A 12,779-nucleotide genomic window follows, 5' to 3' on the forward strand; every position below is an offset into this window, starting at 1 on the left:
AAGGAAAGCTGTTCATTGGTTGATTGCTCTCACCATTAGGAAATTTCTCCTTAGTTCTAGGTTGCTTCTCTCCTTGGTTAGTTTTCATCCATTGTTTCTTGTCTTGCATTTTGATGCTTTGGAAAATAGTTTGATTTCCTCATCTTTGTAGGAGCCCCTCAAATATTGGAACACTGCTATCCTGTCTCCTCTAGTGCTTCTTTTCATTAGTCTAGACCAGACCAGGGGTATCAAACTCGTAGTGTTGAATTGTCGTCACGTGAAATGTTGCAACTTTTCCCCCCTTTGCTAAACTGGGGGTGGGCATGGCCAGCGCATGACGCATCCGGCCCGCAGCCTGTGAGTTTGACACCCCTGGTCTAGACATATCCAATTCCTGCAACCATTCTTCGCATTCTTAGCCTCCAGTTTATCATCTTTCAGGCATGCCCACCAATGGCATTGGTAAAACCTAAGAATAAATGGTGTATCAGACCACATACACCCTATTATACACATATATAGACATGGCATATAAGCGCTGTTTGATCAGGGTCTGCAGTATTGTCTGGGATGCTACACATCCTCTCCAAGACCAGTTTTCCTTGTCACCTTCAGGAAGGAGGCTTTGTGGTATTAGAGCAGAACATCTAGACTCCATCACAGCTTGGTTCCATGTAGTATCAACCTTGTGAACTCCCAAGTTTCCTCTTTCTGCTATGTATTCAAAATTGACAGTGATATGTATGTGTGAGAGAGAAAAAGAGAGAGAGACAGCGCACATATATATCAGTGGTGGGTTGCTACTGGTTTGCCCCGGTTCAGGCAAACCGGTAGCAGTGGTGGCGGGAGGCTCCGCCCACCCACCTGAATGTCATCAAAAATGCTCTGCGCATGCGCAGAAGTGCTGCGCGCTCGCAAAGTGAGCACACGCACCCGCGCACTCCCAATAACGAACCAGTAGCAAAGAAAATTGAAACCCACTACTGATGTATATATATGTATATATTCAGCATGTATATATGTCTGTGTGTGTCTGCGTATGAGTATTAGCATATTTTCTTTTGAGAGTGGAATGAAACAGAATTCCATTTTTAATGTGTGCCAGTGAGAGAATGAAATATTTTATTTACTCTCGTTCTAAGATTTCATCACGAACAAAAAGACCAGGACTTGAATAATATTCTCCATCATATCTTGCTTATTTTTTAATCCTTCTTGTATACTCTATTGCCCTAACAACTAAATACAGTCTTTACATTATCCAGTGGTTTTCCCTGAAGTTACTACAGAATCTATTGAAGAGTAATTTCTGGCATAAAGTGAGGGATCTCAGATTTTCTAAGGCTGCCAGTGAATCCATAGCTCTCCTCTGTTAATTGATGAGAATATTTAAAATGGATCCAAGTTCTTGGTTTACTTTCTTCTCTCGCTCTCTCTCCCTCCCTCCCTCCCCCTCCCCGTCCCCCCTCTCCCTCTCCCTTCCTATCTCTCTCTCACACACAGCTTCTCTGTTATTTTGAAACCAAATTGAGAGGTTTAGTGCATCTTGATAACTTGATGGTTTAGAAGTGGAAACCATCTACCTGCCTTCTTCCACTAAGCCTTCTATACTGCCTGTGTGCTCCCTTGTGAAAAGTGAGATGAGAAGTTTCAGTTGGCCCATCTGGCATAAAGAGCCCAATCTTAGACTGGGTGAAGTTAATGCTTTAATGACGATAGATGAAAGACATGATTCCAGTAACTTTCCATGTGCCAGTTGCCGCTGCTTTATGAGGTGTTGTACCTTTTACTTACTTTAATTTATTTATGGTTTTGGTTCTACTGATAAGAGTCATTAAACCATTGTAACTAAAACCATGAAAGGGGGATAAATATGGATGTATATTTGTGAATGTCTGTGCATGTATCTATTTATATCTTGAAGGCAACCTGAGTATCTCACTTCTTCTTATTCAGAAAGAAGAAAAAAGCTGGGATCAGATTTAAATAGGCACCACTTACTGAAATATCTACTTTTTATCACTCCATTATCTATTCATCCTGAATTCTCTCTCTAGGTAGACATAAAAGTCCCTGTATCCTGTCCATTTTTTACTTGCTTCCCTGATATCATTTCCTTTACAAGTTCATGTCTTTCAAGATTTCTAATTTATTATTCGTCCATTTCGAGTTTCAGTTGAATGCACCTTAATTTCTGTTATTAAGCTCTGTTCAGCTTTGGCCTATGCAAATTTCTCTATTCATTTCAAGAGAGGCAAAAGCTCCATCGGCAAGTATTCCCATCACTCAAGAGCTGCAACCTTCACGTAGACAAATGGAAAGAACCTGTGTTGTGGCCCGTATGCGGCCTGTGCAGCTGGCATTCTAGTCGGACAATGAGGAGGCTGGAGAAGATGTGGTGCCAGAGGCAGGGATTCAGCCAGGGCCTTCAGAACCTCCAGAAGCTCCTTTAAGTGAAGAGGATGAAGAGGAGGAGCCTCTTCTCGATGCACAGGCGCGCAGAGCTTCCAAAAGGCAGGAGTGGCTCCTCAGGAGGAGGTCTCTTCGAGAGTAAGGCTTGGGGCTAATTGGCCACTCCCTTAGCCTATTTAAGGAGGAATGCCGACTGAAGCAATTTGCAGGGAACAACTTTATTCACATACCTTCATGTCTTGTCTTGCTTATCTTATCAGCTTCCTGCAAATTGTTTCTGGGCATTCTGCCAACCATAGTAAGTTTTCAGTTATTATTTTTTGAATTCTTGGCAGCTGTTAATGCAATTAATTAACAGCCGTTGTAAAAGACTGGTTTATTCAGTAAATTAAGGTTTGAACGGACTTTGTGTGTGCTGCGTTCTTTGGGGTCCGTAGCTGGGGCAGAACAACCTGGCAAGGATAGAAGCATGTTAAGACTTAGGTGAATCACTGTATCTGGCTAAATATGTTTTAAAGCAAGCACCGCTTCAGGAAGAACCACCAGTTCTACTGCCTTCAAGCAACAACTAATATTCCCTCTTTTTCAATGGCATCCCAAGGAGGTAACTGGCAGGGATGGAAGAGGTCAGGCATCAAGAAAACGTGTACTTTTTCTTAATGGGAGAAGATTGATTGTTCAGGATCTTGCAAACAAAGTAGCAACATTCCCACATTGCCCTGTGTTACAAAAATTAAAGCAAAGAGAAGTTTTGCAGTACGGGTAGTCCATATCAGGGGTGAAATGCCCCTGGTTCGGACTGGATCGCCCAATCCAGTAGCGATGGATGGGTGGTTCAGAGGACCGGTAGCAAAAATCCCTGCCCCCCGCCATGCCCAGCTGAGCTGCGCGATCCTCAGAGGCTTTTTTTCTTTTAAATGCCTCTGAGGATCCAAGCTGAGTTGCCTGATTGGCAGAGGCTTTTTTAAAAAGCCTCTGCCAATCAGGCAACTCAGCTTGGATTCTCAGAGGCATTTAAAAGAAAAAAAGCCTCTGATGATCAGGCAACTCAGCTTGGATCGTCAGAAGCATTTATGCCTCTGACAATCCCAGATGAGTTGCCTGATCGTCAAGCTGAGTTTGACAATCCAAGCTGAGGATCCAAGACGATGCCTGAAGATCCAAGCTGAGTTGCCTGATCGTCAGAGGCATTTAAAAGAAAAAAAGCCTCTGATGATCAGGCAACTCAACTGGGATCGTCAGAGCCTTTTGAAAGCATTTTTTTACAACCCCTTCGCTGAAGAGGTTGTAGAAAAAATGGTTTTAAAAGTTTTTTTTAAATTGGCCACGCCCACCCAGTCACATTACCTCCCCCCCACCAAGCCACGCCCACAGAACTGGTAGTAACAAATTTTAGATTTCACCACTGGTCCATATAACCTGACTAGGTGGCTCAATGGCTAAGACACTGAGCTTATCAATCAGAAAGGTCGGCAGTTCAACAGTTCTAATCCCTAGTACAGGTCTCTTGCATGAGCAGGGAGTTGGACTAGGTGACCTCTAAGGTCCCTTCCAATTCTGTTACCGTTATCAAACCTACAACCATTTGTTTATTGACTATAAACAATAAACAAGCTACAACAGCACTGAAAAAAAGTGACTTAGGGCTGTTTCTCACACTTATTGGCTGTTGCAGCATTCCCCCATGGTCACATGATCAAAATTCAGACACTTGGCAACTGGTTCATATTTATGACGGTTGCAGGGTCCTGGGGCCATGTGATCAAATTTTGTGAGCTTCTGACAAGCAAAGTCAATGGGGAAGCTAGATTTGCTTAACAACTAACTTAATAACTTGCAGCGATTCACTTAATAATGGTGGCAAGAAAAGTGGAGAAAGAGGGCAAAACTCACTTAATAACTGTCTCGCTTAGTGACAGAAAATTTGGGCTCGATTGTGGTTGTAAATTGAGGACTAATTGCACTGTGGACACTAGATGGAGATCAGGAAGGCAAGGGGAGCTGCTTTACCTAGCCTAGGCAGAGACTAAAAGAGTGCCCAATGAGAGATGTAATGATTAAATGCAGCCAGACGTTTTAGTGGGAGAATAGTTCATTGACTTAACAGTCATCGGTGGAGCAACTGCAACATTATCAGAAATCAACCATTGCTTCCCAGAGATCAGAGCAGCCCAGCAGCCCAGGATGAAATGGTCAACCAGAGGATCCATTGGGGCAAAGGGGGCATGTCAGGAATTGCAGCCAATCTGAGCTGAGGCTGTTACTAGAATGGAATAAAGCTCTGGAGAACATCTATTCTGAAGGCTTAAGGCAGCTTGGGTCAGAAAACATCCATTTTGAGTTGAAATGAGCCATCTCCATTGAGTCCTATTATTAATTAATAGGTACCATGGTAAACACATTTCTTTGATATTTTTGTCCATTTCTGTGTACAGTAAGAGCAGGAGAAGGAGTTAGCACATGGCTAGTTTTGGTCATGACTTATTTTCGTGCTCTGAGAATGTGGCATTAAGGTAATATACTTTCCCGCCACTCCTATTGCATTAAAAAGTGGTCATAATGAACTATGATTCATTTAGCCATAGAAGAAGAAGAAGAAGAAGAAGAAGAAGAAGAAGAAGAAGAAGAAGAAGAAGAAGAAGAAGAAGAAGAAGAAGAAGAAGAAGAAGAAGAAGAAGAAGAAGAAGAAGAAGAAGAAGAAGAGGAGGAGGAGGAGGAGGAGGAGGAGGAGGAGGAGGAGGAGGAGGAGGAGGAGGAGGAGGAGGAGGAGGAGGAGGAGGAGGAGGAGGAGGAGGAGGAGGGAGGAGGGGGAGGGGGACACGATAAGTGGATAAAAATGCCAAATCCAGTCTAAACATCTGACAGACCATGTGACCAACCATAATAATAAGAGCAAAGTTAGTACCAATAATAATAGGCACCTTGAGTCCAGTCCCAAAACACCTGGTCAGTATTGAACACCATCAATACTGACAAAATTACCATCAGTCAATGGCAAAAGGCAGCTTCATTCAAAACTGCTTACATCTTTGACAATACCTTCAACACCATCAAACAACAATATCTGCCTATCCCAGGTCCTTGGAAAGGACTCCATAGGTGGATAAAATGCCAAATTCAGTCTAAATATCTGGTTGGCTATGCAACCAAGTGTAATTTATTACATTTATATGATTCTCAGCAATTCTGGGTAGTTTTTGATTGTAGGTATGATTTTTTGGGGTGTGTGTGTGTGTTAATGCTTGATATTATCTTTTATGTCAAGAGACTCCAGAAGACCCACTTACTTTTAAAACCCTAAGGCTATTTCTACCTTTTCCTTCTCAAAGCATGCTTGAGCCAGAAAAGGAGAATCCCCTATTTACACTATGCACATACTTTTCAATGATATTTGAAAATGCAGTTTCCCTAGCCTTGGCATTGAATATATCCTTCAACTGACTTTAAAAGAAAGATGATCAGCACTTTCTGATGGATGTGGCTATCTCTGAGAAAGCTTCTGATGAGCCCTACTGTTGGGAAAAATAAGAGCATTGCCACAAAGAATGGATTTTGCCATGCAAGGACAGTGAACAGTCTGTTCAATTTATCAGAGCAAGAGAAACAGTTTTTCTCCTTCAAGGGCTGATTCACTTGAGCCAACTGATTACTTTGCACCATTTCCAAAAAAGGACACAAGATTTGGGCACAATTTGCACTCTGGTGTCATTGATATATATACAAAGAATTGAGAGAGAGAGAGAGAGAGAGAGGGAGAGGGAGAGAGAGAGAGATTATATGTATGTATGTATGTATGCATGCATGCATGCATGCACACATGCATGTATATATATACATACAAAGACAGGAAGCAAAGGTTATGAACCAGTCAATATGAAGGAGCAACTTTCAAAATGGAAGGGACAGGACAAGGCATACCAATCACAACAGTAATGAGAAGGGTGGCAGTCTGCAGGAAGTTTCTAAGGAGCAAGAAAAATGGAGAGCATCATATGTATTTTTTTGCTAACCAAAATCATATTGGCCCCGCCCTGTTGGTTTTTATGAAAGCTACTAAAAATGGTTTCTCTCAGATACTGGAATTTCTGCAATTGCAATTGTAGCTGTAATGTTTTTGTTTTGGAAAATCTAGAGTAGTAGGGGAATGTAAGCCACTCACAGTGCTTCTGGATTGGAAAGACATTTAAAACCTAAGTAAAATGTAAGTAAGTAAAGGGCCAAAGACTAGCTGACTAACTAAAGAGATTTATGTACCATACTAGAACCATTAGTTTTAGCCTATTCTATTCATTCAGTCAAATTCTGGATAGCTGGACTATAACTTAAGTCCTATATGTTAAAAGTATGGACTCACAATTAATTGCCTTCCTCTGGGACTACAACTCCTCAAATTCCCAGAAAGCACAATCACTTCGGAAAATTCTCCCACAAATTTAAATGTATTGAAGAATGATAATGCCTTGCTGAGCTCCAGATAACCCCTCTCTATTGAGATGTTCCTCTTGACCTACTGTGGAAATACCATGGTAATCTCATACAAAATCTAGGGCTCAAAACAACTCTTTTTCTTTCCTAACATGCCTAAAAAAAACCCTTTACTCCTCTCTCATGATCTTCTTTTTATTGCATAGGAAGTTTTTCTTCTTGCCATTACTTGTGCACCGGCCTAGTCCGCAACATGGGTGCTGAACTACCTTGCAGCCCAATTCTACTCTCCCTGAAAGGAAACAAGCCTTTAATGAAAGTCAGATGTGCTCGGATCATGGACCTCTTGCATTAGTTCTGCTTTAGCATCAAAGCCACGATAAACAGGAGGCCAAGTGCTGCAGGCCATGATCACTCCGGTACCTAGAATCTCACCCTGGGCTAACATATTCTCTTTCCTTTGAAGGAAAATGCTACAGGACTTCCCATCATCTTAAAGTCCTTCTTGTTAGCAAAATTGGATCTCAAAGGAGGGAAATGCTCCTCCTAGTTTGGTAGCAAGTTGTTTTTCTGCCCTGTCCTTTCAGGAAATGGGTGGATTCTAAAAGAAAGGCTTAAGATGATCTTACATATTTATAAAACCTGTCAGTCTGAGTTAGCTATAGTCATTGACTAAATATAATAAGTGATAGCCTATATCTCAGTAAAACAAAAGAGAAGGGAAATGGAAAAACCGATATTATCCGTGCCCATATTTATTAGGAAAAAGTTAGAGATTCACTCAGTTCTTAGATTTCTACTGTTAATGTTCTGCAATTAGCACCAAAATAGTAAAATTAAAATAAACAAAATAGAATATATCTAATCATTTCTACCTGCCTGATACATTTCAGCACAGTGAGTGTGCTCCAAATCCCCTCCATTAAATGCTGTCACTTTGAGGAAGCATGCATTCTCTGTCACAGCCCCCCCCCCATTCTCTGGAACAGCATCCCCCAGAGATAAGAATGGTGCCCTCTCTTCCAGGGTTTCAGAAAGTTCTTAAAATTTGGCTTAAACCCCAGGCCTTGGATTGATGCATTGTTTTGGAGGGAAGGCTATTCTGTTTTATTTGATTTGTGTCATTTTTAGATCATTTTGGTCTGGGCTGTATGTATGGTTCTAGATTTATCTACTTTTATGGATTTTTGTTTGGTTTGGTTTTGTATGCCACCCAAAGTCCATGGGAGTTGAACAGCTATAACAAACTTGAATAAATAAAATGAGAAAGCCATAGAGTTCTGTTAAGTGTACAAAAAAAATTGTTGAGTCATCTGGTGTTGTTGAATTTATTCTTGGAAAGGACAATATTCCAAAATTTCTTTGTATAAAAAAGGTTAGAGGATAGTTATCATATCTATTTGACTCTACAAATACAAGTACATCATTGAATTATCATGGCTCTTATGCAATGGTGGGATTCAAATTTTTTTACTACCGGTTCTGTGGGCATGGCTTGGTGGATACTGTAAAATCTCCATTCCCTCCCCACTCCAGGGGAAGGTTACTGCAAAATCCCCATTTCCTCCCAATCAGCTAAGACTCGGGAGGCAGAGAATAGATGGGGCAGAGCCAGTCAGAGGTGGTATTTACCGGTTCTCTGAACTACTCAAAATTTCCGTTACCAGTTCTCCAGAATTGGTCAGAACCTGCTGAAACCCACCTCTGCTCTTATGTCATGGAAGGAATCCTTATGGAATTTCATAAGTGGGGGGAGAACTAATATTTTATGAACTCTATGACAAATCTTGAAGGGTTCAGAAGACTGAGCTGTCTGAAAGTTTTTCTTTCTTGGGCTTACCATGTCTTAACTGCCAAAATCTGGAAGACTACTAAGTCTTGACAGCTAAGAGAGTTTTCAGCTTCTCTGTACTGTCACATAATGATTATCCAGATTTTCCAGCCCAGAGATGGCATCCCTAATTTTGCTAACCCTCCAAGCAGGAACGAGGAAGAGAGCAAAAGGAGAACAAGAGTTCTTGCAACCGTTCCTGGAGAAATTACTAATCACTTCTAAGTTATTTTCAGATAACACACTGAAATAAGTCAATGACAAACCTGGAGGCTTGTCCACAGAATTCAGAACTTGATAATTTTTTTATTGTTTGTTGTCACTACTGTCTGATGTGTCTTTGAGGGCCATTTGGCTGCTTTATGATTCACTGTATTATACAAAATGAGTTTTTTTCCATAATCAGGTTTACTGACCTGATTATGGTAGAAGACAACATAGGGAAATACAAACTGACGCAAAGCAATTTTGGGGCCAGAGAGGAGAAGGGGAATAAAAACAAGCCTTTCCCATCCTTGCTAAAATGAATTTGGCAAGGATTCAACATTCACATTCAGGTTTCCTACCTTGAGTTGGCTCTTGAGTTGAGCATTAACCCAGAAATGTTTTGTTCTGGCTTAGTTCTACAAACCTGAGAATTGCACTGTAAATGACAAAAGACTTTTGTGGTTTGCATAGATCGCTGAATTCAAGTCTTACACATGCAAGTTGAGTTAGAGCTTATTAGGATTCTCTCTGCTTTTAATTTAATGTATTTGTATTATTTAATTTATTTGTATTATTTTATTTTGTAAATATTCATTTTACAAGAGCAGTCACAGCGAAACTTTTGGCGTACATGGGCAATAGTCACATGCAGCGGTTCTGGTTGCTACCAATGAACAATAATCAAGGGGAAAGGAAAGACCCCAAACAGCCACTGCTTAAGCAAGATTCAGGATCTGGATTAATTTCTTGCAGCAATATTATAAAGTGACAAATAGCAAATGTATTGGAAGCTAAGATTTAAATTTAATTGGATTTGAAGAAATGAGCTCTGGGCCACGTCACAAAGAACCGCTGAAGCCCTTGCCAAGTTGGGTAAGCTGGCTACAATTCTATTTTGACTTCAACTTGTTGAATGATCTTTCCTTACTAAGGGAAGGGAGGGAACCATCTATACATAAAAGCTTTCATTTTCACCATCATGTTGTAGTTTTATGCACAGGGCATCCTGCGGCCTTCAACCTCATCATCCTTGGCTAATTTCAAAGACTCTCTGGAAACAAAATGTACAAACATCTACTTTATTCCACCAATGACTTTTTTCCACCATTTATTGCCATCTTGCAACAGCCAGTTTGGTTTAGGGTTCTATAGGTTAAAACCCAGAAGACCCTGAATTTCCCCCACCTTAGGCAAAATGCCAGTTGGGTGACCCTGGACCAATCTATCTCTTTCAGCTCTAGGAAGGAAGCAATGGCAAACAACCTCTGAAATCTTGCCAAGAAACCTGCAAGGACCTGGCCAGGTCGTTGTCAGAGTCAACACTGACTCTAAGGCACAAAAAGAGCTGTATTGCAGCTGCCGTCAGATTATTCCAAGAATACATTCTAGACAGGGGAAAAAAAATCCCCACCTTCCTATACTTATTTAGGAATGGGACCTATATCACATTAGGCCATTGGTCTATCAAGCATAAATGTGCTATCATCCAACCAATAATGATACTCAGTTGTGTGGAATAAACTTGGAGCAGACCTTTATTAAATTTCTGGGATTTATCAGATCCCCTTATTAAAAGAATTATTTGGTCATATTTAATACTGTGAACATGGAAAGTTGAGAAAGAATAGGAAGAAGAGACCCAAGGAAGGATTCATTCATAGCAGTCTGGTGGCAGCTGCACAAATGAAGGAACTTAGGTGGGCATATAAGAATTGCAGATCAACCTCACATAACGGAGAGCAGTTGAAGAAGACAATATAAATCTAATAAATAAATAAATAAGACCAGAAGTGTGCTGTTATGTGGCAGTATTAATCACATACCACCCCTTTGACTAACTTGATTCCTGATCGGCAGGAGAGAGAGGGGAGAGGGAGGGGGGAGGGAGGGAGAAAGAGAGAGAGAGCTCCAAAGAAACAGGATACATTTGTTTTTTTGGGGTTATTCAGGAAAGACTTTTCATGTACCACATCTCACCCACTACCATCTCTGATTGAAGAGCCCATTGTAACACATTGATACACAGTAAATTTGACAAATAAAGAGATGGAATCATACCTCTGAATAGAAATGCTTCCTGCTTCTTAGAGGTACTGCTTGGTTCTTGGAGAGGCTGCCAAATGAATCTGGCCATTTTCCATGGAAAGCAGGTCAGCTGGAAGTAAGAAACCTTGGTTTTTCCAGGTCTTATTGCACAAGCCAGGGATGCCCTGTTTTCCAAGATCCTGATTCTTAAAAGGGAGTAGGAACAGATTTGAAAATGAGTTAATCTTTATTAACTTATTGGTAGGCAGTTCTATCTTATACATTATTTTAAAATTCAAAGCATAGCAATATTTTCCTTCTACCACTCAAAGATATTCTTGGAGACAAAAATAAAGTTTACAGAATTAAAAGGCACTGTCTTGTCAACCTAAACTCTATTTAACAAACTAGAATGATTTCAGCCATAAATCCCATTATTTCCATGGCAAATAATGTGATTCACAACTGAGGTGATTCCAGTATTTTCTCTCTTAAAATATCCCTACATTTCAATTCTTTGGTCATTTCACAAGGTCTACCTTCTTAAAGGAACAACAGCTTTCTCTGGAAAGATGAGCTTAGACAGCTCAGTAAATTTCTTACCACAATAGTACTTTATTCTAGCATTTTTGAGAAGCATTAGTTGGCTAGAATTCCTGTCTATAATTTAAATAACACATCCAGTATTTTTGAAGGCCACCATGACTTTTTCATTGAAATCATCATTAAATAGCCAGAGGATAAAAACCTCCCCCTCCCCTTTTCCATAACAGATATTTGTTTTAATTCATTATTTGTCCCAGCTTCATAATGATAAATAACTTTTGCTCTCTGTGGTCTGTGAGCCACATGGTGCAGACTTCTCTGTAGTTCTGGGAACATCTTCCTCCTCCCCTTCTCACAAGTAGGATTCTTCCAAGATGGTTTGCTCATCAAAATGATAGGATTTTGCAGCTCCCTCCAAAAAGATGCAGAAACACGCCTGAAGCTCTGTTTTGGAATGGTGAAAGCAGCTGCATCTTTTTCCAGGCTTTCATGGAGAGGCACTCCTGCTTCGAAAGTTGCTGCTGGCTGCCTCTGCATATGTGTATTGCTTTCCTTTGGATTTTTCCATGCTTTGGAAATAGCTCCTGGATATCTTCATAGGTATGTACCTATGAAGATATCCAGGAGCTATTTCCAAAGCAGCAGTCTTAGGGTGGAAAACAATGTGGCTACTTTAATTATTCAAAAACAATGGGAAAATGTGAAATGAACTGGCTGTGCATACATGCATATGAAGACAGCTGGGAACAGATTCTGAAGTAGCTCAGGAAAAGATTCAGCTGCGTTAATAGTTCCAAAAACAGTGCTGCATATGTGTTTCTGCACATTTTTGAACATTTTGTGAATAATTTACACAGTCCTATTAAGTTGGGAGGTATATGTGCTTGTACAGGTGAAAGCAAATTATTTCAGGAACAGGAACATGCATCCATTTTTTCATCTGTTCACAGTTATGATACATGAAACGTTGTCCTCACTCTGATTTTATTTAGGTATTATAATATAATGTAGTAAAATCTAATTAGCCATCCAATTTCAGTGTTGCATTACCTACATAGTGGGATTTGCAATTAGAAGCAGCATATATTTAGAAACCATGGTATTCAAAGTGGGGCAGGAAGAGTTACAAAAAATAAAAGAAAGCAAGGATTGAAATTATTTGCCTGGTTGTTTTCTTTTGCCTTAACAATTTTTATGGGTGAAAATTAAGTCATTTTGCTGTTTCATATTAAGGGTCATTTTGGAATGTGACAAATATTTCTTCCTGCTGATGTAAATTAGATTTACATCAGTAGCCTGTCTAATTAAAAGGTTTACTAAGGAAACACTAGGGACACAAAGGAGAGAAAAG

General features: G+C 40.3%; 1 long non-coding RNA gene across 1 annotated transcript; it reads right to left on the reverse strand.

Annotated features, from left to right (window-relative positions):
* Window positions 1–1,478: 1,478 nt before the first annotated feature.
* LOC148116460 (uncharacterized) lies at window positions 1,479–11,560 on the reverse strand. The gene is made up of 3 exons (XR_015729533.1): window positions 11,486–11,560; window positions 10,916–11,088; window positions 1,479–2,846 (listed from the first exon to the last, which is right to left on the reverse strand). It is a non-coding gene; the product is annotated as an uncharacterized LOC148116460 (long non-coding RNA).
* Between the last annotated feature and the right edge of the window lie 1,219 nt (window positions 11,561–12,779).

The sequence above is a fragment of the Pantherophis guttatus genome, chromosome 1, assembly GCF_059756535.1.
Source record: "Pantherophis guttatus breed Tessera chromosome 1, ASM5975653v1, whole genome shotgun sequence".
Lineage (NCBI taxonomy): Eukaryota > Metazoa > Chordata > Lepidosauria > Squamata > Colubridae > Pantherophis > Pantherophis guttatus.